The sequence below is a fragment of the Triturus cristatus genome, chromosome 9 (genome assembly GCF_964204655.1).
Source record: "Triturus cristatus chromosome 9, aTriCri1.1, whole genome shotgun sequence".
Lineage (NCBI taxonomy): Eukaryota > Metazoa > Chordata > Amphibia > Caudata > Salamandridae > Triturus > Triturus cristatus.
Window position 1 is genome coordinate 1,226,434,667 of NC_140592.1, and position 21,317 is coordinate 1,226,455,983.

At 43.7% G+C, this 21,317-nt stretch overlaps 1 protein-coding gene across 1 annotated transcript in view; it reads left to right on the forward strand.

The window, feature by feature from the left end:
- AVEN (apoptosis and caspase activation inhibitor) overlaps positions 1-21,317 on the forward strand; it is a 983,554-nt gene that overhangs the window by 904,240 nt on the left and 57,997 nt on the right. The window lies entirely within an intron of this gene.

The window sequence follows — 21,317 nt, forward strand, 5'->3', positions numbered from 1 at the left end:
CATTAAGGAGACAAAATGAAGAGATTCACCATGACGGAAAAACACGATCACAACATACGAATGGCGAAAAATCAATAACATTAAAATGTTTATTTCATTATTATTCAACTGTTAAAGACTTTTAATAGAGCTTGGTTTAGGATTAGGGTAAACGTTGGAGTAATAGTTTGGAGAGTGTCATAGTGTAAAATGATGGGCCCCTCTTCAGATTGTGGTGATGGGCCCATGAGACTCCGATACCTCACAGAAATGCATAGAACTTAGGTGGAGTGGGAGGGCCGTGCACCACAGAGGCCCACGTCACGCCACAGGATCTGGATTGGGTCTGTTTGTTTCGTCATTATTATCAATGTAATGCTAAATTAATTATTCGTCAGAAGGGGTTGGCCATAAAGATGTCCTCATTATTCATGTTGACTTGGATCCTTTCTCCTCAATGTTTTGAGACCTCAGTGACGCAGTATCTCCATAGCACTTTAAATATGTTGTCACCTTGGCTGACATGAGGATATGGAACGCAACATCTAGCTGGGTTTCACAGGCCACCAGAGGAGGATTTTGTAGCACCTACTTTTAGAATATATACTCATCACAGATATTTACGCAACAGATCCCGTATAGAACCCTCAGGAATTTAGTTGTGGGTTGAGAAAAAGAGAGAAAGATCTCACCAGAAGATCACACTGCAGTAGTTGCTCTTCTTAAACCCGGCATAGTGGCATCTGCGTATTTTGAGTTTCTTTCCGGCATTGCCGTTTGGTTTTCCAGGCTCACTCTCACACCTTTCAGGGATCCTGTCTTTACAAGAAACTTTTTGTATCTTCTGCAAACAGTTGGGTAGGATGAAGGGAGAGCAGAGAGCACTATCATTACTGACAGACTCCAAAACACAGGGCCCGATTCACAGAACTAACTTAAGACAAAATCATAAACTTACTACCATTTTGGTATTCACAGAAGGCACTTACTCATTTTGGTATTCACAGAAGGCACTTACTCATTTCGGTATTCACAGAAGTTAGTAGTCCTAACTTTAGGACTCCTAAATGCCTTCTGTGAATACCGAAAGTCTTAAAGTTAGGATTTTTCTCAGGTTAGGAGTAGTAAAGTTAGGAGTTCTAACTTTACTACTCCTAACCTGAGAAAAATCCTAACTTTAAGACTTTCGGTATTCACAGAAGGCATTTAGGAGTCCTAAAGTTAGGAGTCCTAACTTCTGTGAATACCGAAATGAGTAAGTGCCTTCTGTGAATACCAAAATGGTAGTGAGTTTAGGATTTTGTCTTGAGTTAGTTCTGTGAATCTGGCCCCAAGTCTTCAAGCACAGCCCCCTCTAGACAAGAGTGTATCTGTGTATCTCAGAGCATCCTCACACACTTAGAGTTACCTTAATGTAAACATTTACTGATGTAAAGCGCTCTGATACTCTCAGGTCATGCTAGTGCTAGATATAACTCTTAAATAAATAATTAGGGTGGTGAACATAAGGATGGCAGTAATATGGTACTACTAGCCTTTACAAAGTAGTGGTAGATCTTTCCCTTTGGCTGCTGTCAAACTGAGCCCCCAAAAACTAGTAAGCACTGCCAGTAACAAGTAACCTCAGCACTAGTGTAAATGTCGGGGTGATTCCTGAGAATTGGGTCCACTCGGCTTACTGAAAATAGGGCTGTCTTCACTGGGAAATCCAAAAATGCTGCAGTGGAACAACTAGTTCAAACACTTAAGGATTTATTTTCCTGGCTGTTCTATAGCCAATCAGCTAACAACATACATGCTTAGAAGTGTGACATGGGTGGGGATAATCACTATAGAGTCAAAAGTTTGTAGACATGCTAAGAGAGTAGGGTGTCATGGTTTGGGAAACATGAACTGTAATGGGATGTCTTTCGAAGCTCTGTACGGAGTCCGTAATCTAGAAACAGTGAAGGATAGTGTAGTTCACTTAAAAGAATCCACTAGTGGGGCAGTTTGCCAAATTTTAAGGTGTCCGAGATGGTAGAGGGATAAATTATGCTCTACTATCTATTTTCCTTTGACCGTTGCCTTATCGTTATGGGTAAGCATGTACAGCGAAAGGTGAGCTGTTAGAGGTGAATCTTACTATGGCAACCTGAACCAAGAATAATAATTCCCAGTGAGGAAGATAGTCATGGCAGGGATGAGATCTGGCTGATCCTGTTGAATATGCACTTAGAAGGAATCAGAAATTCGGAAGAAAAATGCTGAGAATGTGTTTACATTGTATTGTCAGAAACGGGGTTATTCATGTGGTGTTGGGGATACTTCTGCTAACACAATAATTCCTCTTTGGTTATGTAACAAGATAGTTCGGAGAGAATCTATGCTCAACCCCTGGCCGCTATGGCACAAGCATCAGGCAATCACCAAAGAATTGCGTGCTAAGTTCAGGCATTAACAACAGATGAAAAGAAAAGAATACAACACAATAAAGTTCCCAAACCAATTTAGAACAAGCATTGGCAGAGCCAGTAGGTCTGTCATTGGCAATAGCCTTTTGGCCATTTTTCTTTTGTTTTGTCCTGCTTTTTGCAAAGCTTAATTGTTTGAGAAGCTGACGGGTCCTAATCAATCTAAAAAAGAAAGAATTGCTAAAGGCAAAAATGTTTTTTTGGTCTCAAAGCACACATTACAGCGGTACTCTCTGGCACTAAAAGGAACTACTTTGTCTGTGGATGTTCTCCTTGTAAAAGGGCAGCTTAAAGTCAGCCAGTGGCTGAAGTGGGCGTTGATCCTTGATACATGCTGAAGTGGGTGGAATTAAATCTGAATGACACTACTACAGACTAATGGATGACGTCTTGTTGAAGAACCCCTAAAAGTAACTATGTTATACAGATAGTTGTAATAAAAACCAGCAAAACAGGCTTGGCTAACACATACATAAATAAGCCAATAGCTTTGGAATTAGCTGCTAGCCTCTTGCTTTTGAGAACGAAAGAAGGCAAGAAAGAAAGGAGGAATGAAAAAAAGGAAGCAAGAAGGAGATGAGGAAGAAGGAAAAGAAGGAAAGAAATCAGGCAAGAAAGAAAGCAAAAAGACAAAAAAGAAAGCAGGCAAAAAAAGAACAAAAAAGAAAAAGTAGAAAGGAAAGAAAGGAACAAAGAGAACAAACTAACACAAGGAAAAAAGAAAGAAAGTTAGTAAAAAGGAGATAACAATACAGAGCAGTTTCAATTTGACACAATCTGGCATGCTGTGAACTATCAGCAGTCAGGTAAACAAAGGACATATTAGAATACATTTATAACAGCATTGGCAGGAGACATGAACTGATTGTTGGAATGTGCCCAGTGCGCACATCAAAATTGTCCTGCTATCACATCAGGCTCTAAACACAAAGGCAACTCAAGAGTAACTATAAAGTAAAAACAAAAACCCTGGCACTGAATGGAACGACCTTTTGTGGGAATGTGCTCCCTGTGAAAGAGCAAAATGCACTCACTCAAAGTGAAGTTAACCAGTGGCTTAATTAGGCTGACCCAAAGTCCTATGCTGTGTGCTGTAGTGGGTGGAAGCAAAGTGTGAATGACACAATAGATGAGAAAAAGTGGCTGGAAGCCCCTTTAAGTAAGTATATTATTCAGAAATGTTTAGTAAAATCAAAAAGTCTTGACTAATTCCAGACCTACAAATAGAGAATCCTTTGAGCAGAAAGACACCAATATTATCATAATGGGTTAAGGGGATCTATAGATTAGAGGTTTTAAAGTTTTAAGGCAAAACGCACTTAGAAAAAGTCAAGCTTTATGGAAAAACATCAGTCCGCTGCGTACCGGGACCTAGGCACAATTTAAGGCTAACCACGATAGGGCGGAGGTCAGGTACATCAAGCGAGTTGTCCTTATCATAGGTTTTACTTCAAACATAATTTGCAACTGCTGGAAAAAGTTCTTCTTATCAGTCCTGCAACCTGCAGCTCCTCGGGGCAGGCTTCTGGGCACCTAGTCTCCCTTCAGCCAGGACTTAGAATCACTTAGCCAGTAGAATCCGTGGGTGTCAGCCAGATTCAGGAGTCCTTGAGTGAGTCCTCTTCTTCCTCTTCCATCAGGAGTCAGGACTCTTCTTCCTGCAGAGCCTTCTTCCTCAGGTGGGGTCTTCCCAGGTACCGGAATGTTCTAAGGATATTGCGATTGAGATGCTAGATTTATTCTGTACAAAAACCAGTGAATGGAGAAAATCTACCACCAAATCCTAGCTATTTTCTTGCAGTACATCTTCAAGCACTTCCCCTATGCCTTACTGTAAAAGAACCCAGGATCACCTGTTTCCGCATGGCAGCATCCAGCTGCCCCCAGGCAGTGGTTTTCCCATGTACTGTGATAGCAGCCTATAGTCTAGGTGGGTGGCAAGGATGAATATAAGAATCCCTTTCTGGAGTCTCCAAGTCTGAGGAGGTAGTGATGAAGCTGCTCTTTGTTCTGCCAACTGATCTTGCCCGTTCCTAGACAGCCCATCCTTGCTAGTTCTGCTGCAAAGTAGAATATTTCAATGTGATAGTAGACTAATCCGTGTAAGTGTGTGTGTAAGTGTGTGTAAACCGTAATCCACCTCACCGATATTGCGCTCACAAAAGCAGAGGAGCAAATCTTGGAATTAGGGCTCTTCTTTTGCCCAGAATCTAATTTCAATTACACTAACACCAGAATGGATGTTTATCGCTTCATAAGGTAACTGAAACTTAAGAAATATCATGCACTTAACAATGACAAGTGGCAACAAGAGAAAACTCCAAACAAAAGGGCAAACAAGGAAGATCTGTCTTTACTTAATACTCTAATGGAACTAAGATTGGAATCTTCAACGCAAACAATTAACAACATGGCGGCGTTAAGCAACTCTCAAAATTGTGAGGAGAATATACAAGCGGCTTCTTCACCAACAACGGAATACAATGCCACAAGAAAACTTACACCATTTAAGAAGAAATCTACTTTTAATCCAATAATGCCCAGAGACAGCATAGACCTCTTCAATGAACAAGTGGTCAATGAAATAAAGAATCTCAACTACAAAATAAAAAACAAAAATGGAACCCGAAAGATCGGCGATATAAACAACTTATTGCCACGATACAGAACAATAATAACATCAATGCAGACAAGGGCAGTAATATCGTTCTGTGGGACAGGAAAAAATATATGGCAGAGGCAGCACTCCAACTCAATGATCGATCATGCTACAGAATCAGTAATATGTGGACGTTAAAAACCATCAAAGACAATTTCTATGGTAAATTACTAGCATGGAAAAGCGCTGGAATTCTAACCTCGGAAGAATATAAATTTATGAGAAAAGAAAATCCGACTATCCAGAACATATATTTTATACCAAAAATACATAAGGACAACATAAACCCACCAGGACGCCCCATCATAGCCGCACAAAACAGTCTCCTTGAAAATGTGAGCCAATACGTATACTATGTTTTGCAAGAACTGGTCAAAGCTTTACCCACATACATTAGACACACCAGTGACTTCCTGGTCAAAATACAGAATTTCGAATGGAAGGAGAGTTATCAACTGATGTCTCTAGATGTGGTATCCCTATATACCAGTATCAAACAGACGGTATAAGGGCATTGGAACATTTTCTGGGAAAAGGGAGTACCAAATTGTCTGCGCACTGCAATATGTTAAGTGATTTGACACAATTCTGTTTAAATAACAATATATTTTTATTTGATAAAACGGTTTATCAACAGATGTGTGGTGTGGCGATGGGGGCCAGCTTCTCCCCTAGCTATGCATGTCTGCATATGGGATGGTGGGAGGAGCTGGTCCTCAACGTCACGCACAAAAAAATCATGAATGAAAATGTCAAACTGTTTTCGAGATACATTGATGATATATTTATTGTCTGGGATGGATCTACGGCAGAGGCAGAAAGATTTGTAGACCAGGTCAATGAGAATGATATCAATCTAAGCTTTACATCTACCATAAGCAGGAAAAAAATCTACTTTCTAGATGTAGAATTGTTTATAGATCACAACAAAGTAGAAACAAGACTATTTAGAAAACAAACTGCTGGGAACTCAGTCCTACATTCGACGAGTTCACATCCTAGACATTTGATTAACAGCATTCCCTATGGGGAAATATTGAGAATCAAAAGGATTTACAGCAATCCTACAGACCTACAAAGATTGCAACAAGAAAGTAAACAAAGAGTTTTAGCTAGGGGATACAACACCGCCACCATTAACACTGCTATTAATAAAACCAAGAGCTTGGATAGAGACACATTACTCAGACCCAAAGATAAGGATAATGAACAACTCCAATTGCGACTTATTACAACATATAATAAGCAGAACAAAACCATTAAAAACATTGTGCAGCGCAATTGGCCAATAGTCCTCAATGATCTGATCATAGGTCACGCTTTACCTAAATCCTTGGGCATTACTTACAAAAAGGCACCTTCTATGAGTGGGAGTTTGGTTAAAAGTAGCCCGGAAGTTACAATTCCAACAAACTGGCTTACCCAAAGAAAGGGATTCATGAAATGCACTAGTTGCAAAGCTTGCCAGTATGGCGTATACAAAAAAACTTTTAAGACGCTATTCTTTGAACGTGAAAGTGAAATCACTCAAGCTTTACACTGCAAAACTGATTTTGCCATCTATATCCTAGAATGTTCATGTAATCTGAGATATGTAGGGAGCACTAAGCTCCCTGCCAATAAACTGATTCTTCAACATCTCAGGACTATAACAAACCAAGACCCCACCTACCCCGTGGCCAGACACTTCAAGGAGGTTCACAAGAATGACTTAAGACAGTTGTCATTCTACCTTATAGATTCTGTCCCAAAGAACAGACTGGGAGAGGACAGAGAAGGGGCCCTTCGCAAATTGGAAACCAGATACATCCTTAATCTGGATAGCAAATTTCCGGGTGGCCTGAACACCACGGAAGATCTTTACACTTGCATCTAGAAACAGCACCATATGTTAAGTCCGGTGTGGTACAAATGATATTGAGCCCTATTCAATATAGATGTAAGATGAATTTATGGCCATAAGGGCCATTTACAAAGCCTATATATATTGATATGTAGATTAAATAGGATTGGATAATTATGTATCAGGCTGCCGCCTGACCTCAACCTTAAAATATAGGGTTTTTTAATATGAGTGATTTTGCACATTGGAGATATATCTCCATTCTTACACATATCCAACATTTTAGGGTGATAGTTTTTTTATTTTTCTAAGTTGTTGATTTTAATCAATTGGAATAATTCTAAACTTTTGCACTTTGCACATTGTTTCTACACTTTTTTACGTTGGGTGATCAAACTAGGATAGGAAAGACTATTTTTAAAGTACATATGAATATTTATATTGTATACTTTCGTATTCAATGTTTATTCAAATAGGGGTATGTACAGTAACATCAATTATATTTAAATTCCGTTTGCGTTAGAACTGGATTGATCCCTGTATTGTGTTTGTTTTTATCAAAAATTCAATTTGTACAACATAACTGGCTTTCTTATTCGCAGATAATGCGTTTTAATATTTAAATTTTATTTATTAAGATATTTATTGTGATCATATTTATATGTCTATTTATTTGTACTGAAAATGGAAACAATAGAATCAATATCAAGGTACAAACAACTACAATAAATAAGAATATGAAAGTTAATGACAATCTAAAAAACGGACACATCAACAAGATACGTGAATTGCAAAAGTATGTCTTTTATGTCCATGAAGGGGGAACCGTAAATGTATTCTATGCACTTTAAAAGGGTAACATACGCCCATGAGCGCTGACATGTGATCAAGATCCAGGAAGGATCGAAACGAGTCATGGCCGACTGAGCATTGGAAAATAAAATACTTGAAGCACAGATACGTGGTCCGTGCCTGCTTTCTGTCACCCTTTGTGACATAAGGAACCGTTAGCAGCTTGCGAGTGTGTGTGTGTGTGTGTTTGTGTATATATATATATATATATATATATATATATTACTTTTCTCAAGTGTCTAAAAGACGAGACTCACTCGCACCAGAAATCATCATTTGCAGCGCACCAACAGGCCAGCGTGTCAACTCCTTTAATATCTGTGCCCAACGCGTTTCAAATTATACCTCCTTGTTCACGGGCCAGCAGCATTTGAGTGCAAGTTCACATTAAGGGACTCACCATAAATAACCACACGTAGAGTTCATTCACCTCAGGTGAGTAAAATAAGATGCCATGCCTTGTGGGATTGGTAGTCACTTTGCAATAGTTCTCAAGCGTAGCTGATATTTCAATACAATATAAATAACCATGATAAGTTTGAAGAGGCACGATGTCTGAGCTGCGCTAAATATCGCAATCTGGTGCTCTGCCAGGCTCCATATTCAAAGGGCCCCAGAACCGCCTTTCAAATTGTCGGCAGCGGTGCGACTCCACGGCTTGGACTGCCGTTTCTATTACTTTTCACAAGTGTCCAAAAGACGAGACTCACTCGCACCAGAAATCATCATTTGCAGCGCACCAACAGGCCAGCGTGTCAACTCCTTTAATATCTGTGCCCAACGTGTTTCAAATTATACTTCCTTGTTCACGGGCCAGCAGCATTTGAGTGCAAGTTCACATTAAGGGACTCACCATAAATAACCACACGTAGAGTTCATTCACCTCAGGTGAGTAAAATAAGATGCCATGCCTTGTGGGATTGGTAGTCACTTTGCAATAGTTCTCAAGCGTAGCTGATATTTCAATACTATATAAATAACCATGATAAGTTTGAAGAGGCACGATGTCTGAGCTGCGCTAAATATCGCAATCTGGTGCTCTGCCAGGCTCCATATTCAAAGGGCCCCAGAACCGCCTTTCAAATTGATGGTTCACAGGAGACTATTGTTATTTGTCGACCTGCACCTCCAGCCCATTGTACAGGAATGTTCACCATTTGTTAAGGCTGCCAGTCACTTCCTTCACATTATTGAAAAGTTAAACCAAACCTGCACATTCGATGATGACAATCTTCTGACTACGTTTGATGTTACATCATTATACACCAATGTACCATATGAGGATGGGCTTATAGCATTATCTGAAGCTCTTAATAAAAGAACTGTGAAAAAGCCATCAACAAATGTGCTTACCAACTTTGCAAGAGTTATCCTTAAATCCAACAATTTTACATTCAATGGTAAACACTATCTGCAGATACAAGGGACTTCCATGGGCACTCGGATGGCGCCATCCTATGCAAATATCTTCATGGGCAAACTAGACCACTATATACCCGCTACTTCTAGCATCAAACCACTGGTATGGCTATGATACATTGAGGACATATACATAATATGGAATGCAGGAAGTCGAATATTGGAATAATATACAGCTTATTTCAAGAGTATCCATCCTACTATCAAATTCACCAGCAGCAATACTAAACAGAAGCACCATCTCCCTTTTCTGGACATACTACTCACCATTCATGAACAAAAAAATAAAACTGACCTGTACCACAAGCCTACAGATGCTCATTTGTATCTAAACTGGACTTAATGTCCCCCACGCCACACTAACCTCAACATCATCTACTGCCAAGCACTCAGAATAAGACGCATCTGCAGCAATGAGGACATCTGTAAAGAACATCCAGTGGAGCTTTCCGCTTTATTTAAAAGACAAGGCTATCCTCTGCATAACATAGAGCAACAATTTGACAAGTCTTTGCAGTTACCCAGGGAAGCACTTACTTGCAATACCAACAGGAGAAACAAAAGTGACAGAACTACATTTGTTGTTGACAATCATCCATCAGCCCACAACTACAGAAATATAATGCAAAAAACAATTCCCATACTGTCCACTTGTGAAAAATTGCAAAAGGTTTTTCCAAAACTGCCAGTCATCGCTTACCGCAGAGCTTCCAATTTGCAATCTCTTAGTGTGAGAGTTGAACTCAATCAAGCTGTAGCAAATGCAGGGGCTCATTGCTGTGACTCTAAAAGGTGCATCACGTGTGAATATTTTTTACAGACATCATCAGTAAGTAGTTCTGTTACGAGAAGGACCTATTAAATAAGACAGCATCTTGCATGTCACTCAACATGCATTATTTATGTGATTCAGTGCCAAAGCTGTAAGAAAACATATATAGACCAAACAGTGAATGGCCTCTCTACACAATTCAGGCACCACAAATCAGCAATAAATAATAAGAAACTTGACCAGCCTGTAGCCAAACATTTTAACTTTGTGAATCATTTACTATTGGATTTGAAGATAGTCCCGGTGGAACATGTCTTAAAGGAAGATTTACAGGACTGCAGAGAAAACTTCTGGATGTACCGTTTAAAATCACAGCATCCAGTGATTGGCTACTATGCAGGATCTGACAACGAGGTTCGACTTCCATGCAGCACCGATCCGAGGTCCAGAATGAAAGGCTCGACTCACTGCATCGACCCGACTTCATCGGAACCAATGGATTGTCCTCACTGCGTGGAGAAGATCGACGTATCTCGTTGTTTGCGACCAGGAAAGGTACTTTGTTCACAGGGGCCTGTGTGGGTCCTGTAGCGGGCTGGCGCTCAATCGCGGTTGGCCTGAATTTTGACTTTGCCCCGGTCCAGCATGACCTAAAGTAACCTTTAAGTGCTACTTGCTTCTAAGCGTTTTTCTGTATTTCTTTAGTTTCAAAATTAAATATCTCAACGTCTACACGTTGGATTTTTGTCGTTTTGGTCTTGTTTTGTTCAGAATATGATCTATTTTTCTAACCATAGTCATTTTGTGGTGTATTTACTGTGTTGTTGCATTAGTTATTGCACAAATACTTTACACATTGCCCTTTAAGTTACCCCTGCCTGCTCTGTACCAAGCTACCAGAGGGTGACTTATGTGTAATAAAAGGGAAGTTTAAGGCTTGGCAAGTACTTTTAACTGCCAAGTTGGACAGGCAGCAAACTGCACACATAGGCCCTGCAATGGCAGGCCTGAAGACATGGTTAAGGAGCTATTTATGTGGGTTGAACAATCTGTGCTGCAGGCCCACTAGTAGCATTTAATTTACAGGCCCTAGGCACATGTAGTGCACTTTACTAGGGACTCATAAGTAAATTAAATATGCCAATTGGGTATGAGCCAAGGTTACCATGTTTTAGGGAGAGAGCACATGCACTTTAGCACTGGTTAGCAGTGGTATAGTGCTCAGAGACCTAAAGCCAACAAAAAGGAGGTCAGAAAAAGAGGAGGAAGGAAGGCAAAAGGTTTAGTGTGACCCTTTAGAGAGGGCCTTTTCCTACAATATACATACACATTGATGCACACAAGTACGCTTGTGCACATTCACACCCACATGCACACACACACGTCCTGCCTGTAGGTTTAGAAGGCACACTTTAGCGGTGACTTATGCATATTTAAAAATAGACTTTTTTCTGCCTGGCAAAGACAGTTTTCTATGCCATGTATTTAATGTGATTCATTTTGGCTGCAGCCCAGCTTGAGCACAGTGGTACCCCTGGTAAACATGTATTTTTGTCATATCTTTGGGTGGTGTAAATACACACTGCAGACCACATATGGCTTTTAACTTTCCATGCCGTAGATTTATATGGAAGTTAAATAGGCCGAATTGGGAATTTAGTTGTACAGCACATGTTTTAGAGGGGCAGTACAGGCCCTTTACTACTGTTTAGTGATGGTAAAGTTCACAGTCAGAAATCCAGCAAAAATGTGGGCCAGAAAAAGGTGATCTATTTGGAATGACCATGCAGAAAAGGCTGATTTGATACACTTTGGCTTTTGTCGAAGGTGATGAAATCAACCTAAAGCAATACTTTTTTGATCTTTTTTTGTAATTTCCGAAATTGGACTGTGGGCCTTACTCTCTCAACACAACAGCCTCCAGCACCCTCCTCTCTAAAACACATCCTTTCCTCGCTGACTATTTTCCTCTCATTGTGTCCAACTCTACCATCGACATGCCCACTGTTCACACCACCATCCTTCCACAATCTCCTTACAGCCCTTCTACCTGTTTTTCCAAGATGCCTTCAGTCTTCTTTTGCACTGTCACCATATTGGTTTCCTCTTACTGTGCTTACGGAAATAGACTTCTAGCCACAAATGTCTTTCCTTAGCATTATCCCCAGACTTCAAACTGGATCCGGAATTTTTTTGTAAGCAATAACCCTGTGCACTGGTAGGTGGCATCGTTCGGCTCTTCCAGGGGTCGTTCATGCTAGAAGTGACGTGCTCAGTCCCTCTATAGACGCCACCCAGCGCACTGCAGTCAGTGATTTTGCTTTCTGCACCAGTCAGCGCAGATTCGGAGAGAACTACTCCCAGTCACCTGTCAACTGTCTTTTTTTTAACTTTTTGTCTGTTTTTTTTTTAGACTTTCTCCTGGTGCGGCAGGGAAGTCCACGAAAAAGGATGGATTCAAGTCCTGTGGCACCTGTCACCGGCAAATGTCGGTGACGGATCCGCATCTCGTCTGTCTTTGGTGCCTTGTGCACAACCATGTCATCAAAGATGTGCGTGAATTTTTGGCCCATGCATCCAAGGCTTTGAGAAGATTGGGAGGGGCCACTGAACATACCAGCTCCTAGACCCGAATATGGACTAGTGTGAGGAATTGTCAGATGCCAGTGGACTGGACACCTCCCCAGATACTGGTTTGGTCTCTCCTGCTGTGGCTATGGAGGAGGGTGGCACATTTGCTATGGTGGTAAGGAGGGCGGCTGAGGTTCTGGACCTTCAGTTGCCCTCCGTGGCTGTCAAGACTAACATCTTGATGGAGGTACTTCAACCAGGTGTCACCCCTTCAGAACCCCTTGTCCCATTTAATGAAGCCTTATGGACATCCTGCTTGGGCCTGGTCCAAACCCTGAACAGGGGCTCCTGTGGACAGGGCAGTTGCCCACCCCGGTCACCCTACCCCAGGGGACCCATCGTCCCTCACCCAACACCCTACCCTGGAGCCTCCTCTTCCCGAGTAAATCGTAACACATTCCCTACCGCCCCACCAGCTAGGGAATCCAAAAGGCTGGACACCTTGGGTAAGAAAATGTTTTCTTCCACTAGCCTAGCATTGCGGTCTGTGAATACTGCATGCCTTTTGAGCTGTTACTCTCATTCCCTTTGCGTAATAGTTTGCACAGGTGCTGCATATGGTCCCGGAGGAGGCCCGGGCCATACTCTCCCAAACTATGGCTGATGGGAGGTGTGCAACCAAGTTCACAATCAGATGTGTGCTGGATATAACTGACACGCTAGGCAGAGCGCTTTCTTCATCGGTGACTTTACATCGCCAGGCCTGGCTGTAAACAACTGGCTTTTTAGGGGCTGTCCAAGCTTTGCTTATGGACATGCCCTTTGATAGCTCCTGTCTGTTCAGAGAAAGGCAGATACTGGAGGGGCCAGATCCTTGAGCCTTTCCTTGGCCTTGTCAACCCCAGCCTTTCACTACTTTTGTGGCCACGGAAATGTCTTCCAGCCGCTTCTCTACCCGACCAGCCATCATGGCCTGCAATCTTGCCAGCCTCTGTGTGGCCGAGAAGGCGGCACCCACAGACCCGGTGGGACTAGCAGCCAGAGGTCAGCCCAGGCCACCGACCCAGACAGCTGCAGCCTCCATAGTTTACCCTCCGGCCATCATGGGCAACCCGTGGGCGGCAGGATACGCCATCACCTGCACTACTGGAGATCAATAACAGACCGCTGAGTTCTCCAGATTGTCCGAAGGGATACTCCCTCTCCTTCGTGACAACCCCTCCACCCGTGCCACCCACTTACGGCATGCTGATGGAGGACCATCTCTCCTTACTCCTCCAGGATTTGGAGGCTCTCTTGATCAAGGGAGCCATAGAGAGGGCGCTGGCATCAGAAGCAGATCATGGTTGCTATTCCTGCTACTGTCCGGTGCCCAAGAAGGACGGAGGCCTTTGTCCTATCCTAGACTAGCATCCTCTCAATTTCTACTTGAAAAAGGAGAAATTCAAAATGCTCATGCTTGCACAAGTCCTGTGTCCCCTAGACAAGGGAGACTGGATGGTGGTGTTGGACTTACAGAACTCTTATTTCCACATCCCCGCCCTCCTGCCCACAAAGGTTACCTGTAGTTCACGGTAGGCCACAAGCACTTTCAGTTTGTGGTGCTATCCTTTGGTCTTACCAGTGCTCCTTTGCTGTTCACCAAGGTGATGGCAGTGGTTTCATCTCATCTGCGGAGATCACGGGTGCCAGTCTTCTCCCATCTTGATGACTGGCTGTTGAAGGTGCGCTCTCCCAGGCAGTCGTCTCCCACCTTCAGATTACGGCAGACCTTCTGCACTCGCAGGGGTTCACTGTCAACATGCCGAAGTCACACCTGATCCCTTCTTAGACTCATTCTTTCATCGGTGCTGTTGGGGACACAGTGCAGTTTCAGACTTATCCTCCCCAACGTCGAGTCCAGGATATTCAAGCTGTGATACCGTTGTTTCAGCATCTATTCTGGGTTTTTGGTGTGACTTTGAGGCTGCTGGGCCTCAAGGCCTCCTGCATCCTGCTTGTAGCACATGCCCCCTGGCATATACGGGCTCTGCAGTGGTGCCAGAAGTTCCAGTGGGTGCTTCATCAGGGGACTTTCTTTCACATGGTCCAGATCTCGGAGGGCACTGCAAAAGATCTTCAGTGTTGGTTAACAAACCGCGATTGGGTCAGCGGCTGACCCCTCTCCCAACCAGATTTAACATTAGTGACAGATGTTTGATTCCTGGCTGGGGTGGCCAACTGGGAGAGGTGGAGATCAAAGGCCTCTGTTCTCCGGCAGAATCTGTACTCCACATCAACATTCTGGAGCTCCGGGTGATCTGACTGGCATTGAAAGCCTTTCTACCCTTCATCAAGAGAAGGCAAATGCAAACGTTACCGGACAACAACACCGCCATGTGGTACTGCAACAAACAGGGCGGGGTGGGGTCGTGGACCCCTTGTCAAGAGGCCCGCATCTCTGGACATGGCTAGAACGTCAGGGCATTTCCCTGGTGGTTCAACACCTGGCGGGCCCTCTGAACAGCAGAGCGGACAAACTCAGCCGAAGATGCCTAGCATATCACGAATGTCGTCTCCATCTGGAGATAGTGCAAGGTCTCTTTTAGCAGTGGGGAAATCTGTTCGCCACCGCTGAGTATGCAAAATGTCAGCTGTTTTGTAAGCTGGAATTTCCATGCTCATTCCACCAGAGCCAAGGTTGCAACCACTATCTTATCATGAAGTGTTCTAGTCCTGGACATCTGCCAGGCAGCAACTTGGGCATCTCTGCACGTTTTTACCAAGCACTACTGCCTGGACAGTCCGATCCATAGGTACTGGCACTTTGCCTGTTCGGTCCTGCAGGACTTTTTAGTGTTAAATTGTTTGGCAGACCCACCTCCAGGCAGGTATTGCTTGGGTATCTATTCTAAAGTAAGGAATCCCTGGCTAGAAGTCTCTATCAGATAAGCAAGTTACTTACATTTGGTAACGCCTTATCTGGCAGAGACACTGTCTAAACACAGATTCCTTACTGATGCACCCATCCTCTCCGCGAACAGATTTCTAGGGTCAAGGCTGTACCCCTTTCAGGGCACAAGTTTTCCACAACAGTGGCCAGTGCTCTTCGTGGCTCGAGGCATGGAAAGTCGTGAAAAGAAACCAGTCATCGCGCTGGGGTGGTGCCTACATAAGCACTGAAAACGTCACTTCTGGTGCGGACGATGCTGACGACGGAGCTGAACTACACAGCCTATTGGTGTGCAGGGGTACTGCTCACAAAAGATTTCCAGACCCAGTGTCACGCATGGGGATTATTCTAAGGTAAGGAATCTGCAGCTAGATAGAATCTCTACCAGATAAGGCGTTACTGTACATGAGTAACTTGTTTGACCCAGCTAGAAAATGTACTTGTGTTTTCGGTTTTGTCAAGGTAACCAAATTCTGTAGGTAGGCTGTGTTCTCGAACTCACAGACAATCATAGGGAAAAAATCTAATTAATGTTAGTAACATGTCCAAAAGTTATTTTCACAAGTGTGGGCTGTTATGGCAAAGGCTGCATTGTTTTGATTTGATGAATGCATTCTATTTTACCAATAAAATTTAGGGCAAAGAAGATGAGACACATCTGAGGGATGGAAAGTTTACATTTGCATTTGTAAAAAAAAGTTAATTATAATCAAATCATAACAAATAATAAACGCTCATACTTAATAATCTTAGGCAATTCATTCATCAGCCGGTCATTAAAAAATTACACAGCAGGGTGAGAGAAAAGCAGATTATGAAGAATTACTTAATTGAATCACTTGAGAAACCCTTGGTAAAGCTGAAAAACACAATTTCTATCTTACTGATAATCAGGCAGACCAGAAGTATTCTGATTATGAAATCTGAGTTTTATAGATACGCCGAAATTCCTATAAAGCATACATGCAAAGGTTATTTAAACTGCACAGGTGTTTGTAGTTGTTGGACATTACGAATTTCAAATTCTTATGATAAGATTATTGAGCCGCAAAATAAGAAAATAGAGGTAAGTGAACGGCTTTCGAAGCCAAGAAGCTGGTCCAAATACAGTTTAAAAATAAAATAAAAAATCGCTAGGAAGCCTTTGTAGTTTGTGCCGCATAGAAGGAAGATCATTACCCGCACAGGCTCCCAAAATTATGCACAAATTAAAAGGAAGTCATGGAGGACTTCCCACCAAAGCTTCATTCGTTATGTCCCCCCTCCACTTACGAGCTATAACAAAGATTTGGACTATGAAAATTCTCACCACAGATTTTAAGTAAGAACATATTTTTGCTTTAAAAAACAATTGTTGGTAGGGTTTAAAGTGTGTATTGCCCTGAAATAGGTCTTAACAGAGATAAGTGAGTGGGTGGCTTGTTGTGTGAGAACCTGGAAGAGAATCCAGAGGGGAGAGCAGAGTGGTCCTCGATAAACATGGCGAGACCACAGCACTTTTCCGTAAGTAGGGTGCACCTCTGAGATGGCCCTAGTCCTAGTGAAATTCAAGAAGAATGTCAACAGGAATGAAGTGGCCGAGCCTGTGTGTATTACAGATACAGGCATTTATTGTGACAGAGTAACTGAGGTGGCCGAGAGTTAAACCATTTGTAAATCAGCCATACCGTCAGGGTTAGCCTATACCTCGGCCGATAGACCAATCAATCAAATTAATCACTGGATTCTTAAGCGCAGCTACTCACCCGAAAAGGGTCTCAAGGCGCTGGGGGTTAGGGGGAGCACGCGGCTTCTGGACGTTCACGATGGTATGTCGATGAGCCGGTCTTGAGGCCCTTCAGGACCCGCCAGGGACCGCGCAGCTCCTGTAGGTTCACGGTGATTCGTCGAAAAGCCAGGTCTTGAGGACCGCACCCCACTGGGATCACTAGATGCTGTCTCTGCTTCCGACGGTACCAAAAGGACTCACTGATGCATGTATGACGTGTTCGATGCGGCTGTGACCTTGAGGCCACCCTAAATGATGCGGTATAAATAAACAGTTGATCTTTGCAGTCAGCCATAAGTCCTTGATCTATTGTCAGATTTGCAAAGTCCTCCTGTAAGTGGTGTTGAGAACATAGAATGGGCAAGACATTGTTTTCCTACCGTTGCTTTAGTCTAACTTGGTCACGATCCTAGAGTAACTTTATTTTTGGAATGCATGTGAGAACTCCCCTCCCTTCCACTAGGACCCTACCTTTAACTCTGAATGCATGCTTTTGGACCCTGATTTTATCAGTTGGTTTTGCAGCCTATCTTGAGTGTTGGTTCAGCAGATGGGAGTAAGTTATTTCTTTCAGCTTGAGAAATCTGGTAGCCAAGGTCATCTTTGTCAGGCCAGGCCTCTTCTCGCTGACATGGGCTGCAGCGGCTGCCTGGCCTCAGGAGCGAGGCTTGATGCCTCTCAGAGTATGAGGATGCTGACAAGTGTAGTTGTGCGTGGGTGGTCTTCTGCAGGAAATGATGTCCACAGACCTTGATGCCCAGGCAGTCGAGAGTTGTTATTAATACTGGATGCCTTCTGTCAGGTAGGAAGATGCGGCTGTAGCAGCCCCTGTCAGCAGCAAGCCAAATCAAGAATTGAGGGGCCTGGCAGCAGGTGGCTTTATAAGGAAGCTGAAATAGGAACAATAACAGCTGCCGTGCACTGAGAGTGGCTGTAAGATGCTGTCATGCTGTCATTCCAAGACCATCTCCCACATTCGGTTAGCTGCGAGGATTTGGACTCATGGGAGTAAAATTAAAATAAATATTGCTGGTAAACCTGAAGGGTGCACCTTCTCCCTGAAAGAGTGGTCCTGGGAGCAACTAAAAACTGCCCACGAAGCTTTTTATTTGATCGCATCACTTGGTTTACATCGCACTTTCGGTGTCAGGGAAGACTCTACCTGATAGAATTTGCATGCTGATGACATCACTTGCAGAATTTTGTGGAGTTTAAATGCATGCTTGTGCAGTGTTTAATTATCTTTCTTGGTCTGGCTGTCTTTTAGCTACTCGTTTTATGGGTTGTGATCAAATATTATAAGATTCGCAGTTTGCCACCAAAAACTAGAACTGGAAGCAAAATCTATATTTTTGTCGCGGATCCAAAATCTGAAACTCTGAAAACGAAATATAAAAAGACAGGTGCCCATTCTCGAAGGGGAAGTGGTGCCTCTGTGATGTGGCAACAACTTCCTCAAAGCACATGCAGGCCCTACACCTGTAGTTTGGTTTCCATAAATTAACTGGATGGAGTCATGCCGAGTTTTAAAGGAGGCCCTTTTCTCTCCACCAACGTAAGTAATCAGTGCATTTAGAGTCCAGGGTTTAAAAACGTATTAAAAAAAAATTACGTTCTGGAAATACATTTTTTGTTGCTATTCATAAATTCTGCAAGCATACCTGAGGTCCTAGTCCACGTTTTCCTAGATAAATTATTTATTTATTTATTTCAAAATGGTCTCTGTGTACGAGCATGGTTGTAATTAGGCCTGGGCGGTAAATTCCATTCCCCTCTCGGAATTTGGGTAATTTTGCGTTCTCTGTGGAATTTTTTGCTTGTTCGCACTTTCAAAAGGCGTGTTCGCAAGATATTTCCCCCTGAGCACACAAACAGCGTTCGTGAACAGGAAAAAAGCATCGCGAACGGGCAGAACAAGCAATTCCGCGTGTTCGCAGAGATTTTTTACCGTTTCGCAGAGCTTTGCGTAGCGCGACTAAGCAAATTTCGCCCAACCCTAGTTGTAATACACCATTTGTCCTGGCTGCATTTCCTTCGATTTTCAAATTCTAAAGATTTCAAAATTTGAGCCTCACAGTAGACTTTTTTTTTTGTTTTAAAACTCCGCTTAATATTTCATTAAAATGGAAAAAGCAATGTGCATATAGACATTGTCTCTTAGACAGCACATTTACTGTGCCAGAATGCCCAGCTGTTTCAGTGTTAGGCTGTTCATTTTTCTGCTGTGCTGAATACGACCGTGCCTTGTTTTGGTTGATTTCTCATATTAATCTTTTTCAATGCTGATATTTTGGCTTTGGTCAACATCTTAGGACTTCTGTTACCTAATAAATATTTGTTCGAGGCATATGAGCTGCAGATTATACACTTTTGCATAGATCGCCATCTGGTGTTGGGCCCGGATGTTTGCAGTTTGTTTTTCTTCTTGGACAGTCTTTGGAAGTCACAAGTTCGGTGACTCCTTCGGTCCGTACTGCGCATGGGCTTCGGCTCCATTGTCAGATTGTTTTTTTCCGCCATCGGGCTCGGATGTAATACTTCGTGCTCCGGCTTCGAACCTTCCCAGTTCGACCTTCGACGAAAAATCCTCGTCCATCGAGATTCTTTAGACGAAATCGACTTCTTCATCTCTCTCTTCGGCACTTCCTCGATTCCAGACATCGGCGGAGGCCTTCGGGCCTATCTCGACTCCGGTCTCGGCCGATGGAAAGGACACCTTTCAAGAAGTGCCCGAAATGTGGGTCTAAATTTCCCCACACCGACCTCCATCAGGTGTGCAACCTCTGCCTCTCTCACGAACACGAGGCCCGAGACTGCCCCGCCTGCAAGTCTTTTCGATCGAAAAAGACTATTTGGGATCGACGAGCTCGACGCACCATGGCGCACTCATCGACCTCGGCTCCACCTGACATCTTCGGAGAAGACACCGGAGATATCGTCCGCGCTCCGAGGCCGACGACTCCGACGTGGAGGAGATCACACCGGCGCAGAGGGTCGTGAGTACTCTACCCCCTCCCCTTCCCGCGCACATACCGAAAGAGACTCCGGTTACCCCTTCGCCTCCGGGCCTAGGGAAAGCCAAGCATACTGCTTCCATCACCCCACCTTCGGGCCCGGTGAAAAAGCATCACAAGTCTCCTGGCGGCTCGGGCTCGAGCCAGCCCCCTAGCGGCGCCGACAAACACTCTTCAGCGCCGAAGAAAACAAGTTCCGAAGCCATCGGTGTCGAAACCTGGCCTCTCGGTGCCGACCAGACACAAATCCCTCGGCACCGACGCTTCCGTGTCGAAGCATACCTCGGCGCGAACAAAAAATCGGACATCCAGAGAAAGCATGGCGCGGATAAACCGACGAAGCCTTCGGTTCCGAAAACGTCGGCACCGATGGACGAATCGGTGCCGGAGGAGCTTTTCGCACCGGATCCTCTTCAAAAGACTTTAACAAAGGATCCGAGGACTGGACATTTAATGTTGTCTGTCAAGAAAAGACTTTTGGACAAACCAACTCCTCCTCCACCACCAAAACGGAAGGACTCTGCCACATCCCTGTTCAGAGTACCCTCTCCACCTCCTCCACCTCCTCCACCTCCTCCACCCCCTCCATCTCCTCCCCCACCTTCTCCACCCTTGCCTCATCGGTCTCCAACCCCGTCTCCAGACCCTGATGACCACGGAGATCCATTCTATGATCCCACAGATGCCCCGCAGGACCCCACTCCTCTGGGAACACCTGACCCATGGGAGGATTATCACAATCCCGATGTCCCAGATGTGCCTCAGGATGATCTCTATCCATCCAGGCCATATCCACCAGAGGACTCCCTGGGGTTCCACCACCTCTTACAGCGGGCGGCACATTACCATGGGGTGGAATTACACAGTGATCCAGTTGAGGAAGACTTCCTACTTGACACATTTGACATAGCAGATAAATCCACCGCTATATTACCCATGCTTAAAGGGGTGACCAAGCATGCCACAGAGGTTTTCAAAGACCCCGTTAGAGCTAGGGTCTTCAACCCCAGAATAGAAAAGAAGTACAAGGCAGCCCCCACAGATCCTGTCTATAT